Source organism: Eublepharis macularius, chromosome 4 (assembly GCF_028583425.1).
Source record: "Eublepharis macularius isolate TG4126 chromosome 4, MPM_Emac_v1.0, whole genome shotgun sequence".
Taxonomy (NCBI): Eukaryota; Metazoa; Chordata; class Lepidosauria; order Squamata; family Eublepharidae; genus Eublepharis; species Eublepharis macularius.
This window is the reverse complement of record NC_072793.1, coordinates 92,914,965-92,937,257: the sequence shown is the minus strand read 5'-3', so window position 1 is coordinate 92,937,257 and position 22,293 is coordinate 92,914,965. Positions and strand designations below refer to the sequence as shown.

Genomic DNA, 22,293 nt, shown 5'->3' with positions numbered 1-22,293 from the left:
CAGGGATGTTATCAATTAAATGCCAGTGTTTCCGAATAATTCGACATATGGGGGCGGACAATGGGGTATAATCCAAAGCCCATTTCAAACGATTATTATTACTACGGGCTTTGGGGGCCAGTAAATCCTCTCGTGGCGTGACAACAGCCCTATTTTCAGCCGAGGCGATAGCTGACCGGGGGTATCCTCTACTAGAAAAAGCCTTTCCTAGTTTGATACAGTTAGCCCTAAAGTCTCCTTCGTGGGAAGAGTTGCGTTTGAGCCGCAGGAATTGGCCCACTGGAATATTATATCTAAGGCGTTGTGGATGGAATGAGGAAAAATGGAGGTACGAGCATCTGTCTGTGCTCTTTTTAAAGGGCCGTACACCTAATTGACCATCACTAGATTTATAAATGGTAACATCCAGGTAGTTAATGCAATCATTACTACCTTGCCACGTAAATTTAATGTCTGGGCTGATGGTATTTACCCAAAGTCCAAACTGTTCTGCAGCCTCCCGTGTTTTAATCAGGGCAATGGCATCATCTATGTATCGGCGGTAATACACAATGGATTCTCTATAAGGATTATTCTCTCTATTTAGAATGTAATCCGTCTCTAGTTGGGCCATAAATAGGTTGGCGATGGAGGGGGCGGCCGCGCACCCCATCGCCACACCTTTAATTTGGTAGTAGAATTCGCCATTGAATTTAAAATAATTACGCTCCAATATTACATCCAAGATATTGAGCAGAAATGGAGTGGACGGACTCTGCGATGCTCTAGTGAGTAGAGCTGTTTCCACCACCATTCTAGCCCCCTCATGGGGAATCGATGTATATAAAGACACTACATCAAGTGTCATCAGGTAAGCAGAGTCAGGGAGCACTAAACTCTCCACGGAGGCAATGAGCTGCATGGTATCACGTAAATATGCCTCCGTGCGACCCACAAGTGGCTGCAGAAAATTATCTAAATAAATAGAGAGGGGTTCCAATACCGAGTTGCTGCCTGAAATTATCGGCCTTCCAGGAGGCGGTCTGCCTCCTTTGTGTATTTTTGGAAGCAGATAAAACACTGGGGTGCGGGGACACTTGTTCTGCAGTCCCTCATGGGTTTTGTTGTCAATTTCATTATATATCAAACCCTCATCTAAGACAATCCTAATAATTCTTCGAATCTGGGGCAGCGGGTCCCTCCCGATTTTCTTATAGTCGGAGGCAACTGAAAGCTGTCTGGTTGCCTCTTGGAGGTAGTGAATAGTATCTTGTATCACTATACCCCCGCCCTTGTCGGCAGATTTAATAATGATATTAGGATCCCTTTTCAAAGAATTGAGTGCCTCCCATTCACCTCGGTCTAAATTGTACCTATGCGCTCTCCTCTGCCTTTCCAAATGTTCAATGTCCCTAAGTACCACCCTTTCAAAACAATCTATTGAAGAGTCCACCACTGGGGGACAAAACGTGGATTTCTGTCTGATATTGATGTCCGGAGCTGCATTAGTGGAGTTACCAAAAAACTTTTTTAATTTTATAAGTCTAAGCAATTTATACACATCTAGTCTAGTGTCAAAAGGTTTATAACTAGGTGTAGGCACAAATCCAAAGCCCTTATTAAGTACACTTCTCTCTATCGGGGTAAGTTGTCTCGAGGACAGATTGAACACTAAGTCCTCGGTTTGTATGGTCTCCTCGAGCGTGGCGGACCTTTCCCTAAAAAATTATTATTCCGATTGCCTCTAAAGGGATAAGAGACATTGCGGCTCCGCAAACTTTTTGTACTAGTTCCCTCGTCACCGGAAGTATCCGTTTCTGAGGGCTCTGTAGTTTCAAAGTCCGATCCAGTCTGAAGATTCCTCGCCCAGGAAACCCTCTTACGTGGTCTAACGTTAAAGTCTTCTTTCCATGTATAAATCCTACCCGATGTGTAATCTTTCCTGTCCCTCTCAAATTTCCTCAATTTTATTTCTTTCAGCTTTTCTTTACTTTCCTTAATATTGCGGTCTAGCTCCACCTTATTGGCTTCAAATTCCTCCATTGTCAATTTCCCTTTTAGCTGTTCCTCTAACCTCGTAATTTCTGCTGTGATCCTATCCGCCTCCATGTTGGATGTCCTAATCAACAACAACATTAAATCAAAGGAACATTTATTAAGTATGGCCACCCAACGTTGTGTGAACTCATCATTATCCTTAAACATTCCAGGCGGCTTATGGATGCGTAAGTCTCTCGGAATGAATTTGTTCACTGAATAGTCCGTCAGAGATGCCGCGTTAAGTAACATGCGACATTTTTTGGTTTCTAGCTGCTCAAGGGTCGTCCAGTCCTCCATCGGTATAGGTGTTGTACTCCCCAATAAGGACTTATTAACAGCCAAAATGGAGTCCCTTTCCTCCGTAGAATAGGCAAAACATTCTGCCAAATCAGACATAGTTCCCTATTAACAAAGTGTTAGATCAAACCGACAGGGAAAAGCCCGGATAGTGGTAGCTAGCAACAACAAGTCCGGGAATGAACCGTTAATCAGCAATTGAGTAGTAAAATGTTCTATTTTATATAAGTGCAAAGTGCAAAAGTGCAAAAGGTGTCTTAATAAATATGCGATTCTAATAAATACAATAAATACAAATACAAATACAATTAATCCAAGTCCTATTTCTATGTCCAAGTCGTTGTGGTGAACGCTTGTATCCAGCAGAGCTGTAACGCCGCAATGGGCTCACTCCTAAAAGTCACAGAGTTGAAGAGAAGGTGATTCCAGTCCAATCCAAACTATGATAATCTTATTCAAAAATGTGCCGACGGGATTATGCGGGCATCCTATACAATTCCCGTTTCGTGTATTGCACACTTCCTCTGGGCACAATTAAAGATGGACTGTAATAAAAATACATCTATATGAATATATAATATATAATATAATAACCATCATTACTCAATGCATGCATACAGCATATACTCACAAATCACCCTTGTGCCAATTGCTCTAAAAGTGACTGCCAACAATGTTCCTTGTATCAATCCATAACAATCATATAGCAAGTGACATGGACATAAAACATACAGGAAAGGGCGTGCTTAAATATACAAGCTCCAACAGATCAATTAATCATATGACGGACCCTTAAAGTACAACACTACTTTTAAGGTTACATAGTGCTATATCAGTACAACAAATACATATCAACACACAAAGGGAAGATGGAGAACCTGAAGAACCAAACTGTATTTTTAGCCCAAAAAACATGAGTAGTCTATTTCATTGTTAAGACCCGTAGGGGCAAGACTCTGAAGCCTGAAAATCCACCTCGTCTCTAACTGCAGCAGCCTCCTGGGGCCATCTTCAGGGATAGGTTCCTGAATTGAATCTACCACAGTGATTTTAAGGTCGCCCAGGGTATGATGACAATCCCAGTAGTGTGAGACCAGCGGCGCCTCTTTAACTTTGTTTTTTATTCTGGAGACATGTTCCTGGATTCTAGTCCTGAGGGGACGGGTGGTATTACCCACATAGTATAGTGGGCAGCTACATTGAATGACATACACAACGTTAGACGATTTACATGTAGTGAGGAACCTATCCCTGAAGATGGCCCCAGGAGGCTGCTGCAGTTAGAGACGAGGTGGATTTTCAGGCTTCAGAGTCTTGCCCCTACGGGTCTTAACAATGAAATAGACTACTCATGTTTTTTGGGCTAAAAATACAGTTTGGTTCTTCAGGTTCTCCATCTTCCCTTTGTGTGTTGATATGTATTTGTTGTACTGATATAGCACTATGTAACCTTAAAAGTAGTGTTGTACTTTAAGGGTCCGTCATATGATTAATTGATCTGTTGGAGCTTGTATATTTAAGCACGCCCTTTCCTGTATGTTTTATGTCCATGTCACTTGCTATATGATTGTTATGGATTGATACAAGGAACATTGTTGGCAGTCACTTTTAGAGCAATTGGCACAAGGGTGATTTGTGAGTATATGCTGTATGCATGCATTGAGTAATGATGGTTATTATATTATATATTATATATTCATATAGATGTATTTTTATTACAGTCCATCTTTAATTGTGCCCAGAGGAAGTGTGCAATACACGAAACGGGAATTGTATAGGATGCCCGCATAATCCCGTCGGCACATTTTTGAATAAGATTATCATAGTTTGGATTGGACTGGAATCACCTTCTCTTCAACTCTGTGACTTTTAGGAGTGAGCCCATTGCGGCGTTACAGCTCTGCTGGATACAAGCGTTCACCACAACGACTTGGACATAGAAATAGGACTTGGATTAATTGTATTTGTATTTGTATTTATTGTATTTATTAGAATCGCATATTTATTAAGACACCTTTTGCACTTTTGCACTTTGCACTTATATAAAATAGAACATTTTACTACTCAATTGCTGATTAACGGTTCATTCCCGGACTTGTTGTTGCTAGCTACCACTATCCGGGCTTTTCCCTGTCGGTTTGATCTAACACTTTGTTAATAGGGAACTATGTCTGATTTGGCAGAATGTTTTGCCTATTCTACGGAGGAAAGGGACTCCATTTTGGCTGTTAATAAGTCCTTATTGGGGAGTACAACACCTATACCGATGGAGGACTGGACGACCCTTGAGCAGCTAGAAACCAAAAAATGTCGCATGTTACTTAACGCGGCATCTCTGACGGACTATTCAGTGAACAAATTCATTCCGAGAGGCTTACGCATCCATAAGCCGCCTGGAATGTTTAAGGATAATGATGAGTTCACACAACGTTGGGTGGCCATACTTAATAAATGTTCCTTTGATTTAATGTTGTTGTTGATTAGGACATCCAACATGGAGGCGGATAGGATCACAGCAGAAATTACGAGGTTAGAGGAACAGCTAAAAGGGAAATTGACAATGGAGGAATTTGAAGCCAATAAGGTGGAGCTAGACCGCAATATTAAGGAAAGTAAAGAAAAGCTGAAAGAAATAAAATTGAGGAAATTTGAGAGGGACAGGAAAGATTACACATCGGGTAGGATTTATACATGGAAAGAAGACTTTAACGTTAGACCACGTAAGAGGGTTTCCTGGGCGAGGAATCTTCAGACTGGATCGGACTTTGAAACTACAGAGCCCTCAGAAACGGATACTTCCGGTGACGAGGGAACTAGTACAAAAAGTTTGCGGAGCCGCAATGTCTCTTATCCCTTTAGAGGCAATCGGAATAATAATTTTTTAGGGAAAGGTCCGCCACGCTCGAGGAGACCATACAAACCGAGGACTTAGTGTTCAATCTGTCCTCGAGACAACTTACCCCGATAGAGAGAAGTGTACTTAATAAGGGCTTTGGATTTGTGCCTACACCTAGTTATAAACCTTTTGACACTAGACTAGATGTGTATAAATTGCTTAGACTTATAAAATTAAAAAAGTTTTTTGGTAACTCCACTAATGCAGCTCCGGACATCAATATCAGACAGAAATCCACGTTTTGTCCCCCAGTGGTGGACTCTTCAATAGATTGTTTTGAAAGGGTGGTACTTAGGGACATTGAACATTTGGAAAGGCAGAGGAGAGCGCATAGGTACAATTTAGACCGAGGTGAATGGGAGGCACTCAATTCTTTGAAAAGGGATCCTAATATCATTATTAAATCTGCCGACAAGGGCGGGGGTATAGTGATACAAGATACTATTCACTACCTCCAAGAGGCAACCAGACAGCTTTCAGTTGCCTCCGACTATAAGAAAATCGGGAGGGACCCGCTGCCCCAGATTCGAAGAATTATTAGGATTGTCTTAGATGAGGGTTTGATATATAATGAAATTGACAACAAAACCCATGAGGGACTGCAGAACAAGTGTCCCCGCACCCCAGTGTTTTATCTGCTTCCAAAAATACACAAAGGAGGCAGACCGCCTCCTGGAAGGCCGATAATTTCAGGCAGCAACTCGGTATTGGAACCCCTCTCTATTTATTTAGATAATTTTCTGCAGCCACTTGTGGGTCGCACGGAGGCATATTTACGTGATACCATGCAGCTCATTGCCTCCGTGGAGAGTTTAGTGCTCCCTGACTCTGCTTACCTGATGACACTTGATGTAGTGTCTTTATATACATCGATTCCCCATGAGGGGGCTAGAATGGTGGTGGAAACAGCTCTACTCACTAGAGCATCGCAGAGTCCGTCCACTCCATTTCTGCTCAATATCTTGGATGTAATATTGGAGCGTAATTATTTTAAATTCAATGGCGAATTCTACTACCAAATTAAAGGTGTGGCGATGGGGTGCGCGGCCGCCCCCTCCATCGCCAACCTATTTATGGCCCAACTAGAGACGGATTACATTCTAAATAGAGAGAATAATCCTTATAGAGAATCCATTGTGTATTACCGCCGATACATAGATGATGCCATTGCCCTGATTAAAACACGGGAGGCTGCAGAACAGTTTGGACTTTGGGTAAATACCATCAGCCCAGACATTAAATTTACGTGGCAAGGTAGTAATGATTGCATTAACTACCTGGATGTTACCATTTATAAATCTAGTGATGGTCAATTAGGTGTACGGCCCTTTAAAAAGAGCACAGACAGATGCTCGTACCTCCATTTTTCCTCATTCCATCCACAACGCCTTAGATATAATATTCCAGTGGGCCAATTCCTGCGGCTCAAACGCAACTCTTCCCACGAAGGAGACTTTAGGGCTAACTGTATCAAACTAGGAAAGGCTTTTTCTAGTAGAGGATACCCCCGGTCAGCTATCGCCTCGGCTGAAAATAGGGCTGTTGTCACGCCACGAGAGGATTTACTGGCCCCCAAAGCCCGTAGTAATAATAATCGTTTGAAATGGGCTTTGGATTATACCCCATTGTCCGCCCCCATATGTCGAATTATTCGGAAACACTGGCATTTAATTGATAACATCCCTGGGTGTGAGGGTAGCCCCGCCATCGGACTCCGTAGAACTAGATCCCTTAAAGACATACTTACTCGGTCTGAATTTTCTCCGGAGACCTCCGCCCAAAGGCAAACTAGACCAGCTCCTAGAGGCCACTTTCGATGTGGAGACTGTAATGTATGTTCCTATATGATTAAATTTTTGGACATGTTTCCGGATAGACGTGAAATACCAAGGGGGTTCACTACATGTAAATCGTCTAACGTTGTGTATGTCATTCAATGTAGCTGCCCACTATACTATGTGGGTAATACCACCCGTCCCCTCAGGACTAGAATCCAGGAACATGTCTCCAGAATAAAAAACAAAGTTAAAGAGGCGCCGCTGGTCTCACACTACTGGGATTGTCATCATACCCTGGGCGACCTTAAAATCACTGTGGTAGATTCAATTCAGGAACCTATCCCTGAAGATGGCCCCAGGAGGCTGCTGCAGTTAGAGACGAGGTGGATTTTCAGGCTTCAGAGTCTTGCCCCTACGGGTCTTAACAATGAAATAGACTACTCATGTTTTTTGGGCTAAAAATACAGTTTGGTTCTTCAGGTTCTCCATCTTCCCTTTGTGTGTTGATATGTATTTGTTGTACTGATATAGCACTATGTAACCTTAAAAGTAGTGTTGTACTTTAAGGGTCCGTCATATGATTAATTGATCTGTTGGAGCTTGTATATTTAAGCACGCCCTTTCCTGTATGTTTTATGTCCATGTCACTTGCTATATGATTGTTATGGATTGATACAAGGAACATTGTTGGCAGTCACTTTTAGAGCAATTGGCACAAGGGTGATTTGTGAGTATATGCTGTATGCATGCATTGAGTAATGATGGTTATTATATTATATATTATATATTCATATAGATGTATTTTTATTACAGTCCATCTTTAATTGTGCCCAGAGGAAGTGTGCAATACACGAAACGGGAATTGTATAGGATGCCCGCATAATCCCGTCGGCACATTTTTGAATAAGATTATCATAGTTTGGATTGGACTGGAATCACCTTCTCTTCAACTCTGTGACTTTTAGGAGTGAGCCCATTGCGGCGTTACAGCTCTGCTGGATACAAGCGTTCACCACAACGACTTGGACATAGAAATAGGACTTGGATTAATTGTATTTGTATTTGTATTTATTGTATTTATTAGAATCGCATATTTATTAAGACACCTTTTGCACTTTTGCACTTTGCACTTATATAAAATAGAACATTTTACTACTCAATTGCTGATTAACGGTTCATTCCCGGACTTGTTGTTGCTAGCTACCACTATCCGGGCTTTTCCCTGTCGGAGAATTTTCTAGAGCTTCCATGGCTCCGAAGGGGCCGTTTGTCGCGCGCCTCAGCGACCGTTTCCCGCCCAAACGGTCACGTGATCCTCCAGCGACCAACGGCCCCTTCCCTCAGTTCTTCCTTGCCGCCGCTTGACCAACACACTTCAGCCATAACACCTTAAAAACACCAATTTCCGTTACAGCCATTACATTATCGTGCATTGGAGTTCACAGCGGGGTAGGAGGGAGGGTTGTGTGTCAGCACAGAAGAACTCGATGAACATAAGTTACAGGTATGTTAACCCTGTTTTCATCTTCGTTCTTCTGTGCCTCCACACATGGGAGTGTACCAAGCTTCACACAATAAGGAAGGCGGGGGTGAAGTCCAACACAATTTTATTGAACAAACAAGCATAAACAAATAGATATGCATATATACATCTATGTAAAAAACTGTGTAAGGACACATAAATACTCAATATTTACATATATACACCCCAAGGTACATATATACACTCCTTCACTCAAGGGTACCCAGCAGGTACGCCAAGAAAGTCATCCCAAAACTCCTTCAGGAAAAAAGGGAGTGTAGGACAGCCCTAGCCACAGATACATCCTGCTCCGCATTGACATCAATGGCGTAATGCCTGACAAAGGTGTCTGCAGAGGACCATGTGGCTGCTTTACAAATGTTAACCAGGGGCACCCCCCTGAGGAGCGCCGAAGAGGACGCTTGGGACCGCGTGGAGTGGGCCCTGACACGAAGCGGGCAAGCCACCCCTGCCAGGGAATAGGCCTTGCCAATGGCCGTCACAATCCACCTAGACAGGGTCTGTGAGGAAGCCCTGTTACCCTTGTCCTTGGCCCCAAAACACACAAACAGGTGAGGACTGGTGCGGAATCCCTTTGTCCTATCCAGGTAATAGGCTAGGGCCCTCTTCAAGTCTAGGGAATGAAGGGCCTTTTCCCCCTTAGAGGAGGGTCGAGGAAAGAACGCAGGTAGTGAGATATCCTGCGAGAGGTGGAAGGCGGACACCACCTTGGGCAGGAACCCGAGGCAGGGACGCAGGACCACCTTGTTGGGATGAAACACAAGAAAGGGAGGGTCAGACCGCAGTGCAGACAGCTCACTGACCCTTCTGGCCGATGTGACGGCCACCAAGAACACCACCTTGTAGGATAGCATATCCAAGGGGCAGGTAGCCATTGGTTCAAATGGAGGCAACATGAGACGTGAGAGCACTAAGGACAGTGACCACTGAGGCACTGGCGCCGACACAGGTGGGTAAAGATTGTACATGCCCTTAAGAAACTGGCGGGATTGTGGGTGAGAAAACACCGTAGCACCCTCAACTCGGGTGTGAGCAGCTGATATCGCTGCTAGGTGGACCTTGAGGGAGGACACCTTCAAGCCCTGGCCACGCAAGTGGCACAAATACTCGAACACAACCCCCAAGGGACTGCTGTCAGGCACCACTCCTCTGGCAAGTGCCCAGAGCTCAAACCTGCGCCACTTGGCCGCATAAGCGCGCCTAGTGGATGGCCGACGAGCATTCAGGAGGACCCTCTGTACCTCGTCAGTAAAGCCTATCGGGGAGGAACGATCCGCCAAGCCGTTAGGTGCAGCTTCCTGGGATCATGGTGGACTAGGCTCCCGTTTAGGAGAAGGTCTTGCCGAGGGGGCAGACTCACATACGTCCGTTGGGACATCCGCAGGAGCTTCGGGAACCAAACCTGCCGTGGCCAGAAGGGGGCCACCAGGATGCAGTCCGTCCCGTCCTCCTCTATCTTGCACAGGACCCTGGGAATCAAGGGGAACGGAGGAAACATGTAGTGCAAGCCCTGCGTCCACGTAAACTGGAAGGCATCCCCAATAGAGAGGGGGTCGCTCCCTGCCCTGGAACAGAACGTGTGGGCCTTGGTGGTCGCCGCAGTGGCGAATACATCTATCACTGGATGACCCCACATCTGGAAGATCGGCCCAACGCACTCTACGTTCAGTTCCCACTCGTGGTCCAGCAAAGGGACCCTGCTGAGGGCATCTGCCCGGGCATTGTCTGACTCAGCCACGTGTATAGCACGGAGCGACACGCCGTTCCTGATAGCCCACTGCCAAGTGAGCGTGGCTTCCCGGCACAGGGCCATAGACACTGTGCCCCCCTGCTGATTCACGTAGTACATGGCAGTCGTGTTGTCCGTCTGCACCAAGACCTGACGATTTCTCAGCAGTGCTGTAAGAGACACAAGTGCGAAACGAATGGCCCTTAGTTCAAGCACATTGATATGGAGGGTCTTTTCCCTCTCAGACCAGACATCCTGCACAGATACATCACCACAGTAAGCCCCCCATCCCAGCAGAGAGGCATCAGTGGTAACCGTGACGTCATGGTGCTGATACCCAAAGGGGGTCCCTCTAAACAAGTTGTCATCAGACAGCCACCAGTCCAAGGAGGAGAGGATGACCCTCGGGATAGAGAATTTGAGGGACGGAGGGTGCAGCAGAGCATCGTACCTCCGCACAAACCAATTCTGGAGCGGGCGCATACGCAGCCTAGCGAAAGGCACCACAGAGGTGGCCGCTGCCATATGCCCTAGTAAGCACTGGATAGTGCGCACAGACCGGAATCGGTTCCTTTTAAACACGGACACTAGACCCTTTAGGGACCGAGCCCTCTCCAAGGGAAGCAGAGCCTTACCCTCCACAGAGTCTAGCAGTGCACCAATGTAGGACACTTTGCAGTTGGGCACCAGCTTGGATTTCTCCAAGTTCACCAGGAGCCCCAGGCGTTGGCAGGTGCTAAGTACCAAGCCAATGTCCTGCACCAGCCTAGACTCCGATTCAGCCACGATGAGCCAGTCATCGAGGTACGGAAAGATGGTACAGCCTTCTTCCCGTAGGAAGGAAACCACAGGGGCCACACATTTAGTGAACACACGTGGGGCAGTGGACAGGCCAAAGGGGAGCACCTTATACCGGAAAACCCTTTGCCGGTAAACAAAGCTCAGGTATTTCCTGTGCTCCTTCCGTATGCCCACGTGAAAGTATGCGTCTTTTAAGTCAAGAACCGCAAACCAATCTCCCTGTTTCAGCAAGGCGATCACAGCCGCCAACGTAACCATTTTGAATTTGGTCATCTTGAGGAAGGCATTAAGGCCCCTCAGATCTAAAATGGGACGTAAGCCCCCATCCTTCTTGGGGACCAGGAAGAACCTAGAGAAGAAACCCTGTACAGAATCCTCATAGGGCAATTCTTCCACAGCACCCTTGGCCAAGAGCGACACAATCTCCGCATCCAGCTCGGCCATAGTGTTATTGACAGCTGTCAGGGGTGAACTGCATCTAGGCAGCTCAACGAACTCCAGCCCGTATCCCAGTTCAACAATAGTTAAGACCCATGAGTCAGATGTTATTGACTCCCACTCAGAGAGGAGTGGACTCAGTCTGTCCGAAAAGTTCGGGGATACGGCTGGCGTGACCCGTCAGTACTGCCTCCCGGTGCCCTGCTGATCTTTCTGCTGGGCCGGTTGTTGTGCCGGACGAGGCTTGAAGGGCCGACGCCTCCTCTGCTGTTGTGCGGGAGGGTAAGGCCGCTGCTGGTAGGCAGGATACTGGTGGTAGCCCGGCCGCTGTTGTTGGTATCTGCCCTGGTAATGGTAAGGGCCGGACCGGGGGGCGTACCGTGACCTGGAGGAGGGCTTGTCCGCTGGAGCCAGACCCAAGGACCGCGCCGTCTGCCTGTCCTCCTTTTTCTTCTTCAGGGTCTCGTCGGTGGACTTGGAGAACAGCGAGTCCCCTTCAAAGGGCATGCTCTCCACCCTGGAACGCACCTCTTGGGACAGGGCCGTCGACCGTAACCAAGAGTGGCGCCTGAGGACCACCGCCGAAGCCATCCCTCTAGCAGCAGTGTCAGCAGCGTGGCTCCCAGCATTCATTTGCTGTTTAGACAGCCGGACAGCCTCTGTTTGCAGCAGGGACACCACAGCCTTCTGCTCAGGTGGGAGGTCTCGGGTATAGGACGCCAACTTCTCCCAGAGGTACAGTTGGTACCCTGCCATGATGGTCTGGTAGTTGGCAATCCTCAGACCCAGCGAAGCTACAATGTACTGGCGCCTGCCCATGGCATCAAGCTTCTTGCCCTCTTTATCGGCAGGCACCGAGGAGTGACCCGACCGTCGGGGGTTGAACTCCTCTGTGACCAAGGAGGAAGGTGGAGGGTGCTTCACCAACGCCGGCCAGGTGCCCTGCTTGATTTTGTAAAGCTGCTCGATGCGCTTGGATGTTGGAGGCTGATCACAGGGCACCTGCCACACCTTCTCCACAATCTCCTCAATACCCTCGAGCATGGGGAAGCCAACGGACGCCGGATTATCCCCATAGATACGCTTGAGGAGCTTGTCCTTGGTCTGGGGGACTGCCGAAGAGATGTCCATCTCGAGAGCCTTGGCCATCCTTGCCATCTGGTCGGCGTAGATGCGGAGGTCCTCGAATGGCGAGTCCGCAGATGGCACTAGCTCCTCAGCCGGCGACGGTTCGGACCAGGACTCCGACTGGTAGCCGCCAAAGCTCTCCACATCCTCCTCATCGGAACCGAGCTGGGATTCCGGAACCTGGAGTGGAGGGGGAGCCCACGCCGGCCTCGACGTCGATGGTCCCGGTTCCGACATGGAGAAGCCGGCAGGTGCCCCTTCCCACTGGCAACGGTATGGCGAGGGGAGGTAGGAGGCCTGTCGATGTTGGGACGCAGTGGACCGGGCCGATCGGACACTGTCCCCAGACCGACGTCGCTCACGACCGGCAGCAGGTGGAGATGGACGGGCAGGGGAAGGACGGCTCCGACGAGGAGACGGGCTCGGTTCCAGCCTCGGCGACCGAAGAGCAGGCGATGGTCGGCTCCGACGGCGCGGGCTCGGCTCCGGCCCCGACGAGAACTCTGCGGGCACCGTCTCGAAGGCCATCGGATCCGGCACCGGCACGGCGAGTTCCTCTGGTTCGGGGGAACCCAGATGAGGGGAAGGCGTGTGAGGAAGCACGATGACCTCCTCTTGGGGAGCGGGATGCGGCGACCGATGATGTTTGGTCTTCTTCTTCTTCTTTGCCGGTTCCGAAGAAGACCTCGGAACCGACGCGCTCCTCGCCTTCGAAGGGGACCTCGGCTTCGACCTCTTAGACTTCATCGGAATCGATCCGGTCGTCGGTTCCGATCGGGGACTCGGTACCCGGATCCTCGGTTCCGATGTCGGTCTCGGATCCGACCTGGTGGAAGATGCGCTACGGGGCGGCCGCACCGGTCCCTGCGCTGGAGAGGCCGCTCTCGACGCCGAGGCACTCGGGGGACGCGGTTTCGACCCCGACCTCGCGGAGGCCACTGAGCCAGCTCTTGATTGCCGTTCGGCAGAGGGGCTAGGGCCGGCCTTGGGGGAAGGTAACGGGGCGCCTCCGGACATGACCTTCTGCCACAGGGAGGAGTTCAGTCGGGCCTTGCGCTCCTGCCGGGCCTTGCTGGTGAAGCCCTGGCAAATCCTACAGGCCGACACATTGTGGGTCTCCCCCAAACAAAAGAGGCACAGTTCATGGCCATCGGTCTTGGCCATTTTCGTGTGGCATTGTAAGCAATGCTTAAAGAGAGCCTTTGAGGCCATCTTCAGGGGCACGCTAGAGAGAGGTCAAACAATCCGGGTCGTATTTACCGAGTCCAGTCAAAGTCCAAATCAGTAAGCCGAAGAGTAGTCGAGGTCCGAAGTCCAAAGTCAAAAGCCAAAGATCAATCAGAAGTCAGAAAAAGCACAAAGCACAGAGCAACGAAGCTCACGTTCTCTCCAAGCGGCGGCAAGAAGAGAACTGAGGGAAGGGGCCGTTGGTCGCTGGAGGATCACGTGACCGTTTGGGCGGGAAACGGTCGCTGAGGCGCGCGACAAACGGCCCCTTCGGAGCCATGGAAGCTCTAGAAAATTCTCCGGCGGCTGGCCTGCGCCTGCGCAGTCCCCATGTGTGGAGGCACAGAAGAACGAAGATGAACACTAGGAGACCTGTGAATGGATCTTCTCAGGTTTTTTTATGTAAATAGCAGCCATAAGGGACCCTCATTCAAATAAGGGCTTCATCCTTCTATTCCTGCACAGTTTCACCACTGAAACGGAACACACTTATATAATAGATGGTCTATTATTAACACTAGAAAGGAGCAGACAGGCATTCTCTTTGCCTGTCCTTTTCTCGTACCAGAGGGTGGCATAGAGGCAGTAGTGGAGACCAGAGGAGGCCCAACATACTGAACCAAAAGCAACAGCTCCAAGACAGGGTAGGGCATTGCTGGGGCCACAGCAGCAGCACAATGGTCCCAGCAGGATTGGGGATGCATCGTCTACAGGATAACCTCTCCTCCACATATCAGCTGCTGAGTACGGCAGCAGGGGTGGGAAGTTTTGCAAGCCCAAGGCTTTGGCTTCAGGCAAGATTGGCAGGAAGGGTCTCTAGGTAGCTTAGGGTTGCTGGGCCAAGTCTCGCAACCTACAGGAGAGTTGGGTACAGGACATCATGAGGGCATTGTTGTTGTGACCATGATGTTATTTCTGAGGAAACTCAAAAGCGATGGCCGTAGCTCTAGGAATCATCATAAAAATAGAGTTTACTGTGATTCCTAGAGCTGCCACCACTCTTCTGGTTTTTTTTCCTGAAGTGACATCATTATGTTCATACCTCTAGTGAGTTTTTTTTTAATTCTCCCCCCCACACACACACACAGAGCTATTTGGAACGGCATTAGGTGATGAGAACTAGGATCCCCTGCCCCGACTAGGGCCCTGACAACCTAAGCTAGCTCTACTCAAGACCAGCTGGGGTGGGGCAAGGCAGGGAAGAAGTTAAGAGACAGAGTTCAGAGATAAGAGGAGCAGTGCTGAGCTTGACCAGCAGGGGTGGAGTTCCAGGGATAAACAAAAAATGACAAGAAAGAAAGGGGTAGAGTCAGGGTCAATCTAAACATTACTTCCTTCACAAGTTCACCATAGAGCCAACCCACACAGCAGCTCTGGGGAATGGCTTATATTAAAAAAGGAGAGCACAAATGGGCTGAAAAAGCTGATGCTAGGGGAAGGAAACCTTCTTGCCTTTCTCCCAAGTGGTTTTCCCTGTGCAAAAACAGTTCCAGGAAGGGGGGGGGGGGTCCTGTTTCTGCTGCCATACATGCACACAATACCTCTACATGCAGCAGCAGAAACAGGAAAACTCCCTCCCCCCCACACACACAGTTTCTGAACAGGGAAAAATGCTTAGGAGAGAGGCAGGAGCTTTCCCTTTCCCGATGACAGCTTTCTGAGCCCATTTGGGCTCTCCTTTTTTTAATGCAAGCCATTCCCCAGAGCTGCTGCCTGCACGACCCTGGTTTGGCTCCATGGCAAACTCGTGAAGCAAGTAGTGTTTAGAGTCTCCCTCAGAGAGGGAGTAAAAGGAAAGTTGACTGGGAAAGGCTGAGAAGGTGCAGAGAAGGAAGGGGAATCTAGAAGAGGAGTTATGGCCTTAAGCAAGGTAAGACAACCAGACTTGGTCAGGCCTGATGGAACCAAACTATGGCAGAGGAACATTTCAGCCCCCTAAGGTTTTAAAAGGGGCAAGCAGGTGAAGGGAACAGCTTTCATGTGGAGACATTTCTGGACTTGGTTCATGTCAATAAAGGGAAACTTAATGCGCACTGTTGAGTCTGGGTGAGACTCTGCCTATCATGGAAGACACTTATGACATTCTGCTGCTCCTTAGCAGGGCCAAACAGGGTTAAAAAGAGGGGTAGGGGAGAGAGACAAGGAGTCAGTTTTAACTGGCAAAGCTGTTTGGGGCAGAGTGAAAGGGTTTGAACTCCTTTCTGCTCCTACACCAGAATCATGATATGAATTGGGGGTTCTGCACAACTGATACTTGACTTTCTTCAATGCTAGAAAGATCCACTCACAGGTCTCCCTGCATCTCATGTAATTAGGCCTCAGCTTAGTTCACAAGCTCATAGCTGGCAGGGCTTGGAAAAGGTTGCTTTGAACCCCCTGCCCACGGCAAAGTCTGACCCATGCCAATAAACCCCAGATTACAGAAGTCATAAGGTCATATTATTATCACTATTTTAATGGATTGCACTCCCTCCTGTAGCAGATAAGATTCTGACTTGGGAGTATAATAATATCTTTGAGGGAGCACGCTCACACGCAGTTAGGGGTGGGAAACAGAAATAGAGAAATTGCTCTGTTTCCATTGCCTGTGTTTTAGATAGCTGCTGGCCAAGGAAGATGAGGCAAGGACCTGGACCTAATCCCCCTATCTGATCAGGAAAAGATGGCCCACAATCACCCCTTGCTACTTTGGGGGGGAGGGTGTTCGTCAAAGCACCCCCAATCTATAGCAAGCAGGCAAGGCAGAGTCCAAAGGCCAAGCACACCCTTCTCCCTCCCCCAGACAGTTTGTTGTCTATATAAGGCATGCAAGGCGACCCTGTCATATTCCACTGGTTGCTCATCAGGATTGGGAGATGCAAATTACCGCTGCAAACATCAAATGCTTCCTGGCAGGGCCTACTCAAGGAGCTGGGAGGAAAAATACAGAAGGAAAGGAGAAGGGGAGAAAATGCACACAATGCAGAAACACCGTGTTCTTTGGGGCTATTTAGGACACCTCCCCTCTCAACCCAGAGTGGGTGAGAGAGCTACAGGAAGAGAACAGAAAGGCGTCTCTCACTCCCTTTCTTGCAAACCAGTATGGAGAATGTAGTGCTCCCACTTCAAGAGAAACCCCTCACAACCAACCAGCTTAGCAGCTCATACCACCCCTCCCTGGCAAGCTAAGACACTTCAGTCTGGAGCATTTCAGCAGTAACAGCTTGACACCTTTTCTCCATGGGAATGGCAGAGGAATGTACTCTGCTAGGAAGACGCTAGAAGCTTTGATTTCTCCCGCCTCCTCCAAAGGCTGTGAGTTGGCATAACATGTCTGAACAGAGCCCCTTGCCACAGGCTGCAGGAGTGTCCTGGGACTCCACTCTCACAACAAGAGCTCACTAGGCAGTCACTTGGCTCAAGTGAGATTTTTTAACAGCATCTACAAACTACAGCAGCATCATTGGCTGAGTAGTGCCAATGTGGTTACTGGTGACATGCAGATATCACAATGCATGGAGTTCCCCGGCTACACTGTGTAACCTTCAAGCAGCTACAGGAATGGGGTAACACTGCCCCTCCCATGCCAGCTGACTCTGTGGGAAGTGAGTTGAGTCTGGAACAATTCAAGGCCCTCAGGCACAGAGAAGGAACAACATAGGGCAGGCTGGATTTAGAAAAGGAGCAGTGAGCACAGACACTGTCCCTGTATTATGCTCATATAAGCAAGCACTTACCCAATTATCCCCTCCCCAGATGCAAGGGACTGTAGAAGCCAGCTTAGTCAAACCATAAATCTACATGCACTGGTCTAAAACAAAGGCTTGGGATGATGGAAGATGTAACAGGGCAGAACCAAAAAGGAAATGGGAGAGAACGGGCAGACCACAGCAATTGAACTAAACTCGAAGTGGAGAGGACTTCATAAATATTGCAAATAAAATTGTACTGAAGGCCTAGAGCCTACCAGCCCTTTAAAAACATTTCCACATCTGTCCTTTACAAGTTTGCTGACTTTGTTGATGAATGATCATTAACCCTTCTGCAATACTTAAACACACTGATAACAATCATCCACATGAAACAAATAAAGGGACATTGGCCCTAGACTCCCACTGACACAATGGAAATCAGAGTGGCAGCTCATTGCGGAGTAAAGAGGTAACAAAATACAGAGTGAGAAACCTTCCACAGCAGCTTTCCCTGAATTCCAGAAGAGCAAGTTACTTTCCCCCCCATGAGATTGCCATATTAGCAACTGCAGAGATTTCCCCCACATGGTCTCAACAGGGCACTTAGGATGACGGAGGGCCATGGGAATCTGCAAAGAACAGCCAGGATCCCTTTCTCCTTTTTTTGCCCATTTCCTGCATGCCTCCAGTTGATGACTAAAATTAATTTTTGTTTTGTGGATTCAGCAGGCAAACCATAAAGAAGGAAAGAACTGGCTGAGCAATAAATAGCCAATCCCAGCAGGGAAGTGCTGTACTAAGGCCCTAATGCCTTGGGAAACTTTTAACCTCCCTTCAAATAGGTCTTTTACAAAAAAAAAAGAAGGTCTTTTACACAGAAATTAATCTAGTCAGATATGAACTCTATGCAAACCACATTGCCTCAGAGAGAAATAAAGTCAGAAATATAACTGGAGCCATTTCCTCCCCTTCCTTGGACTGTCCTTCCATGCTAATGGCAAGTGCAGCCCTGCCTTGGATCATGAAGCAAAAAAGCAAAGGTTTAAGGGGCTGATGTAATTTGAGAGCCAGAGTGGTGTAGTGGTTAGGGTGTCAGATGAGGATCTGGGAGACCTAGGTTCACGTCTTCATTCTGCCATGGAAACTTGTTGGGTGACCTTGTGTCAGTTACACACTCTCAGCCTCACCCACCTCACTTGGTAGGTTAGCCACTTGGGATCCCCACCGGGAAGAAATGTGTGATATAAATGAAGGAAATCTTCAAAAGTTACTAGACATCCTTGTTTAAAGCATACATGCAAAAGAAAACTGGAGGTTGACAGGGAACCCTCATAATTTTAAGACAATTATAACAATGTAAGAAAAGCCCTGGTGATTGTAACAAATCTCCACCGTCCAGCATCGTTTTCCCAAGAATGACTAACTGTTGCATGAAGGCAACAGCTCTGCCCCGTTGTAAGTTTCCAGCTCCTGTCCTTTAGAGGCATATTGTCATTGAACATGGACATTCTATTTAGCCATCACATCAAAAAGGTTCACACATTCTTTTCATGCACATTTACAAACTGACTTCAAGACAGGTCCTGAAAAGGAAGAGGGCATCCAGCATCTTGGTGCTTTGTAGAACACACATTTATTGAAAACACAATTTTCAAAAAATCATTATCAAGAGCACAAAATAAAGCTACATACCAGAGAAAGAAACAAGCATGTTCCCTGGAGTTGAAAACTACCAGAGCAGACCTCGCTACAGAAGCAATGCTGTGCATGGCGCCTCTGGAATTCAGAGGTCTTGAACATGTTGAAATATTAGGTTACTGCTCAGTGACACTTTTAGATGGAAGGCAAAAACAGATGTGCAGAAAGACACCTTTACTAGAAGATACACGTGCAAGAGCACACGCAAACAAATCCAGACTTTTGACTGAGGCCTTCATATAAAATACTCACGCTCGTGCCTATAGCATCTATACCTCGCCCCCGCCCAGTTCAGAAAAAGAGGGCTGCTCTTGCCTGCAGCTGTGTTCACTCCCACGAAATGGGTCATTCCTGTTCTAACAGGAAGCCGAAGATGCCGGTCACATCCTGGTACCACGAACAACACGCCGACCTCGGAGCAGCGAAACGGGGGGAAGCTGCACGCCCACTCCCGTACCACCCAAGACCCGAGATTAGAGGCAGTCTGCCAAAGCAGCGGGGAGATGGCACGCCAGGCCAAGAGAAGGGGGCATGAAGCACTCGGAGGTTTTGGTATGCCACCGGGAGGGAGGAAGGCTTCAGAAGGAAAAGAGAGGGAGGATATGGAGCGCAAGTGGGGTGGGAAGAAGAAACGAGTCACAAGTCACCCAGGCGCCCGCCTCAGGTTTTATGAAGGTCCGCAGCCCGCTGGCCAGTCGCCTGCCTCAAGGCTCCCCTAGAACAGCCGCATCGAGTCTCCCCGCCCCCCCCCCGCGAGAGTCATACCTGCAGGGGACCCAGGCGACCACCCCCTCCTTAAGGCGGGACCGGCTACTCAGCCACCGCAGCACTGTCTCAGCCGCAGTGCCCACGGGGAAGCGCCTTATATATCTGGCCGGCTAAGCAGCTCCGCCTGCTCAGCAGTTCAGTAGAAGCCCCCCCCGCCCCGTTCAGCAATCGTGCCGCCTGTTAGAAGCGCATGCGCCACGTGGGTTGTGCCTGCTAGGCGTGAGAGCGCCTCCTGTTGGCTTTGGCGGAGGTACGCAGAGGTGTCGTCTTGGAGCGGGAGCGGTGGTGTCTCCCTGCAGTTGAAATGCCCTCGGCAGAAATCTGCTAGGCTCGTCGTTTCTGCAGCGGCAGAAGCCACACCCGAAGAGAGGAACAGCGACGCATGACACACGCACAACTCTCTCACTCTCTCTCTCACACACACACACACACCCACACTAGTGTAAAAAATTTTCAGACGATCTATGCTCAAGGGTCTTTGAAAACAGATTCCAAAGTCGAACAAATTAATCTTTTCGCATATGGCTTCTTTTCAAAAGGTGAGGCTATATATCTAAATAAGGGAATAGAAGAGAGAGCGCAAGGATGTGGGGACGGGGGGGCTGTTCAGGGCGCCGCTGGCATGCCTAGTGCCTATCAGAACATCTGGCCCGCTCATGCCTCTCAGTACTCACATGCATGCACAACCGGTATCCCAGTAGTCTACACCACGGGTAAAGACGCAACATTATAATGCCAACATGAATGTTGCAGCCTGCAAAGGGAAAGATGTGTGTCCTCTTATGACATGCAAAATCAAAAAGAGTCCAGTAGCACCTTTAAGACTAACCAATTTTATTGTAGCATAAGCTTTCGAGAATCAAGTTCTCTTCGACAGATGCATCTGACAAAGAGAACTTGATTCTCGAAAGCTTATGCTACAATAAAATTGGTTAGTCTTAAAGGTGCTACTGGACTCTTTTTGATTTTGCTACCACAGACTAACACGGCTAACTCTTCTGCTCATATGACATGGTCTTTATAAACAGCTGTTACAGACACTGCCAGTTTTTCCATATGAACATATTAGTCTGCCTTATGAACTATTATACTAAGCTAAATCTAAGCAGAGGCATCTGCTCTGACTAAAAGAAGTTCTAGAAGGTTTTAGCTTGCTACTAGAGATCTTTTTAAGTAGAGGCATCAGGGTCTGAACCAGTACATTCAAGTATACAGTTTTCCTTCACTACCATAGCATTACATGGATGATGAGCCTTCTCCCATGCAACCATCCACAACATGCAAGAGCTGTGTGTCATAATATCAGTCACCAAATGGTCACAGTTAAACAAAAACTCTACTTTCGTGAGCTACTGCTCACTTCTTCAGATATCTGAAGTGAGCTGTCGCTCATGAAAGCTCATATCCTACCACAAATTGTATTAGTCTTATAGGTGCTATTTGACTCTTGTTCTTTTCTACTGCTACAGACATACTAACATGGCTACTCCTCTTGAAAAATCTCTACTGTCATATAAAACCAGTGACAGTCACCCCAAACCCTCATGGTAAACATGTACGGTCTTCCAATTCAGTTGTTTTGAAATATATATTAGTGCTCCTTGAAGAACCTCATACGGCTACGGGGTGACCCACTGGGACCCAGCCCCCTCAACATTCATTTGGCCACCCCAGTGAACATACCCTGACTGCCCCCCCATCCATATTTCATACCTGGAAATACCTGGCATTGGCAGTAACAATCTCTCAGGCTGAGCTGTGGTGAGGAGGAGGTGCAGTACATTTTAATACAAGTAATGTTGATAAACTAACACAGTTTAAAGTAGTGAGAATTGCCTCACCTTTTTTTCAGTGAACTATGGTTGCCACTCTCAATTGTACTCAACCCATCCCCCCACCCTCATTTCTAGCTACAGCTCTGACCTGTCCCCTGAAAACGCTCTTAAAAGCAGAACTGTGAGCATTGGAAACTCCTGTTTCAGCTTCCAAAGTCAACAGAGCTAACATGATACTTTATAGAAACTTGCATATCAGGAATGGAAAGTGATCAGCACATCCCTTCATTAATGATGCAAAGTATACATTTCTCCTACTCATGAGTGACAAATTTGTTCATCCCGTTTTCATCACCCATCTTTACATGGTTTCTGACCACAGATATATTTGTGAATTTAATATTACCAGTACTAGGTTAAAGAAAGGAATGGAATGCTTTTCTTCTACTGGTCTCTATCTCAAGTTTAAAAGGTTCGGTATGAGGCAAAGCTTGAATATAAGGGATTTCTCTATTTTAACTTTAA

At 47.8% G+C, this 22,293-nt stretch overlaps 1 protein-coding gene across 3 annotated transcripts in view; it reads right to left on the bottom strand.

The window, feature by feature from the left end:
- PDLIM7 (PDZ and LIM domain 7) overlaps positions 1-20,093 on the bottom strand; it is a 64,141-nt gene extending 44,048 nt beyond the window's left edge. For all 3 annotated transcript variants that reach the window (XM_054978628.1, XM_054978631.1, XM_054978630.1), the window contains exon 1: positions 19,991-20,093. The gene's annotated coding sequence lies outside the window, so the exon portion shown is untranslated. The remainder of the gene's footprint in view (positions 1-19,990) is intronic.
- Between the last annotated feature and the right edge of the window lie 2,200 nt (positions 20,094-22,293).